We start from the raw sequence: 4570 nt of genomic DNA on the forward strand, positions 1-4570 counted from the left end.
GGCGGAGAAGTGGGCGTCAGTTTAGAAGAGGAGGAGCGGCGTGAAAAGACTGCGTGGTGTGGGCACAGCGACGCGTGGTACGTGAGGAGGGCGGGGCCTCAGTACCAAGGCGGGCGGAGTTTCCTCCTTGTATTAGAGGGGGTGTGGCTGCAACTGAAGCTCCAATTTTGAAAGGAAACACGTGGCCTCCACTCCAAGTTTTTTTTTTTATTCAACTTTATTGTAACATACAAACAATGGCTGCGAATGAAGATTTATTGTTTTGTTTTTGTTTTAAATCAACTTTATTACTTTTTTTTTTGTAAAGAGCAAAACACAACACATAAATGATTTTATGCCTGAAGATAAACCCCCAAATATCGTATGATGTGTGATATCAGTATATATATATCTGTTGTGGTTCCCACTTGAAGTATCAATGCAGCATTGGAAGGTAGTTATGAGGAACTTGGTTTCTCTGTGACTTCCTGCAGTCACAGGGAGAAAATCTGTCTGATTGGACGCTGGCACCCCATGTGACTTCAGTGGCCATTTTGGGTCAGGCAGGGTCTATTTAAGTAATTGGCGTGCTTGATGGGAGTGGCTTGTGTAGCGACAGGATCCCTGTCTGACAGGGACAGTGCTTAGAGGTCGGGAAAGGCTCCAGAGCAGTAGGGACAGTGCAAGGACCACGTCCACCTCTCTTCAGGAAGCCTCCCCTACCTGCTCATCATTGCAGATGCTACCGGTGTCTACAGGTCATCAAACCGTTGTCACCGTTATTGAGTCGCTCCAGACAGCAGTGCCTACCCGCCGGGACTAAATACGTTTTTTATATGGACTTTCTCGGCACTGATGACAACAGATAGATACAGTAAAAAATTCATTTATTATACATAAAATAATACAAAGTTTTAAAAACAAGACCATATAAATCAACCTCACGCTGATTACAGCAGTATATCATTACCGGAGAACCGTATAGCATCTGTTGTTGTGAGGAAAGATCAGAGGAGACCTCTACGGGTTTCGTGGAGAGACGGCTTCTTCAGGAGGTAATCTGTATAATGAATAAGATCATATCATGACAGGTAAAAACAAGGTCAGAATAATAAAAAAAACAACGTTGATAAATTGCAAGAGATCAATTGTGTGGGTTAGTACAGGCCTGCTTACCACTAGGGGGCCGAGGACCACCATGGGGCTCGCCAAATAACCCCCCCACGGCGAAAGCGGGGGAAAAAAAGTTTGTTTTCTGGTAGAATAATAATAATGGTATTTTTTTTTTTAGAAAAAGCACAATAATTCATGTTACTTTATAGAAGACGGGACACCGCGTGAATGGAGACAAACAGGGAGGAGGAATAGGGGGGGGGGGGTTAGAGAGGGGAGAGGGTAGTGAGGGAGTGGGTTGTGTGTGGGGGGGGGGGGAGGGGGTAGGGTGAGGGATGTTAAAGGGGAGGGGGAGGAGGGGATGGGAGTAAAGGAGTGGGGGGGGGTAAAAGGGAAAGGAGGGGAGATGAGAACAGAGGGGGAAGGGAGAGTGGAGGAAGGAGGGGAAGAATGCAGGGAGGGAAAGGGGGGAATGGGAGAAGGCTGGGGGGGTGATAGGGAGAGGAAGGGACACAGTGAGGGATGGGAAGGGGGAGGAAAGGAGAGGGGGGAAGGAGTGGGGGGGGGGTAAAAGGGAAGGGAGGGGAGATGAGAAGAGGGGGATGGGGGGGAAAGAGGGGGAGGGGGAAGGGAGAGTGGAGGAAGGAGGGGAAGAAGGGAGGGGGGGTTGTGTGTGGGTGGGGGGGTAGGGTGAGGGATGGGAAAGGGGAGGGAAGGAAAGGAAAGGAGTGGGGGGGGGGTAAAAGGGAAGGGAGGGGAGATGAGAAGAGGGGGACGGAGGGGGGAAAAGGGGGAGGAATGGGAGAAGGCTGGGGGGGGGGGGGGTTAGGGAGAGGAAGGGACACCGGGAGGGAAGGGGAAGGGGGGAGGAAAGGAGAGGGGGGAAGGAGTCGGGGGGTAAAAGGCAAGGGAGGGGAGATGAGAAGAGGGGGACGGGGGGAAAGAGGGGGAGGGAGAGTGGGGGAAGGAGGGGAAGAAGGGAGGGGGGGTTGTGTGTGGGTGGGGGGGTAGGGTGAGGGATGGGGAGGGGGAGGGGAGGAAAGGAAAGGAGTGGGGGGGGGTAATAGGGAAGGGAGGGGAGATGAGAAGAGGGGGACGGAGGGGGAAAAGGGGGAGGAATGGGAGAAGGCTGGGGGGGTGATAGGGAGAGGAAGGGACACAGTGAGGGAAGGGGGAGGGGGAGGGAAGGAGTTGGGGGGGGGTAAAAGGGAAGGGAGGGGGGAAGGGAGGGGAGATGAGAAGAGGGGGACGGGGGGGAAAGAGGGGGAGGGGGAAGGGAGAGTGGGGGAAGGAGGGGAAGAAGGAAGGGAGGGGGGTTGTGTGTGGGGGGGGGGGGGTAAAATAATCCACTATCTGACCAATGCTGATAACAGCAATAGAGTGGGGCAGGTGTGATAGTTGCGGAAGGCGCGGGTGGAGCTCTGGTGTTAGTAAGCAGCAGAGGGTAGTCAGCTGGTCACAACCAGAGGCACATCATCCCAGCACAGGTATATGCAGGTTTACAGTGCCCAGGTAATTGATGACCACACTAGGGGGGTAAAAACAATTGTAGCGCTACCCCCGCAGGAGCCGCTGATTTGTTGTTGGGATGGGCGTATTAAGTTACCTTGATATGGTCTAGGGGTGCAATTGGAGAAGCAGGATAGTGAGCGAAGGTCCAGACAGTGAATAAAGGGTTTCCAATGCTTTATTTCCAGGCCAATAACAAATAGGAAGAAAAGAGGAAACTTGCAGTGTCAGGCCTGGATATGAACACAGCAGTCCTGCTCTCAGTAGTATCAGATTGTGATTTGTCGCCACTCTAGCCAGAGCGGGTGAAGTGCCCCCGGACAGAGAGGGTGAAGTGCCCCCGGACACAGCGGGTGAAGTGCCCCCGGACAGAGCGGGTGAAGTGCCCCCGGGACAGAGCGGGTGAAGTGCCCCCGGACACAGCGGGTGAAGTGCCCCCGGACAGAGCGGGTGAAGTGCCCCCGGACAGAGCGGGTGAAGTGCCCCCGGACAGAGCGGGTGAAGTGCCCCCGGACAGAGTGGGTAAAGTGCCCCCGGACAGAGTGGGTGAAGTGCCCCCGGACAGAGTGGGTGAAGTGCCCCCGGACAGAGCGGGTGAAGTGCCCCCGGACAGAGCGGGTGAAGTGCCCCCGGACAGAGTGGGTAAAGTGCCCCCGGACAGAGTGGGTGAAGTGCCCCCGGACAGAGTGGGTAAAGTGCCCCCGGACAGACCCCTCTCACAAGCCTGGCAGCCAAAGTGTCACTTAGGCTTTGCTGGGAGGAACAGATCTCTCTCACAGACCCGGCTCTAGGGCCTCTGCCACAGGCCGATCACTTTAGGTGAACTAGATGGATGATTGGAGGGAATCCTCCCAGTAGGTATTAGAATAGGTCACCGGATGACAGCAAAGAGTACCTGTCAGCATTCCGGTCACCAGATCCCCGATTGGTTCGCTCAAGCCATGTTGGACCACCTGCCTCCGGGTTCCCCTCAAGCCGACCCCCCCAATCCAACGGCACCCAGCCTGGGATCCTCTCAATAGAACTGGGAACCCAGTAAGTCACTGGGGTACCCTTTTACCTCTGGATGAGGTTCTGTGTAGCCTGCAAATTTGGCCAGGTGGGCCGCACCGGCGGGGTCCATGGATGCACGCACCCTGAAGGTGGATGCCGCACCTGGAACCCGGGACGCCACTAAGAAGAACACAAATCAATGGCGTCTGTCACAGATATACCCCTCCCAGCATGCCCAGCGAGGGAAAAACTCCTCTAATTGGCTGCTGGGGAAAAGCGGCTCTATCAGAACCCCTCTAGCGCCAACTGTCGCCCAGGGGTGGGATCGCACCCCTGGAACGCAGACTGACCCACAGGACAGTTCTGAAAGGACACCAGCCCCAATTTGTCAAATTGTGAATGGGAGCAAAATAACTCTCCCATTCCCCACTAACTTTAGCGTAGTGCCCATACTGAAAGTAAGGGGGCGCTACATAAGCATTTATTGATTGGTTTGCGCAAAAGTTATAGCGTTTACAAAATAGGGGATACTGTAGTTTTATTGCATTTTTATTAATATTTTTTTGTTTTTACTACTAATGGCGGCGATCAGCGATTTTTTTCATGACTGCGACATTACGGTGGACACATCGGACAATTTTGACACATTTTTGGGACCAGTGTCATTTATACAGCGATCAGTGCTATAAAAATGCACTGATTACTGTGAAAATGACACTGGCAGTGAAGGGGTTAACCACTAGGGGGCGCTTAAGGGGTTAAGTGTGTTCTAAGGGAGTGATTCTTACTGTTGGGGGGCGTGGCTGTGCATGTGACGTCACTGATCGTCGTTCCCTATAACAGGGAACAGACGATCAGTGTCACTGCCACACAGAAGAACGGGGAAGTTGTGTTTACACTCACCTCTCCCCGTTCTTCAGCTCCTGTGACCCGATCGCGGGACACCGGCGGCGATCGGGTCTGCGGGTCCCGCAGG

This window comes from Rana temporaria, chromosome 1 (assembly GCF_905171775.1).
Source record: "Rana temporaria chromosome 1, aRanTem1.1, whole genome shotgun sequence".
Classification (NCBI taxonomy): Eukaryota; Metazoa; Chordata; class Amphibia; order Anura; family Ranidae; genus Rana; species Rana temporaria.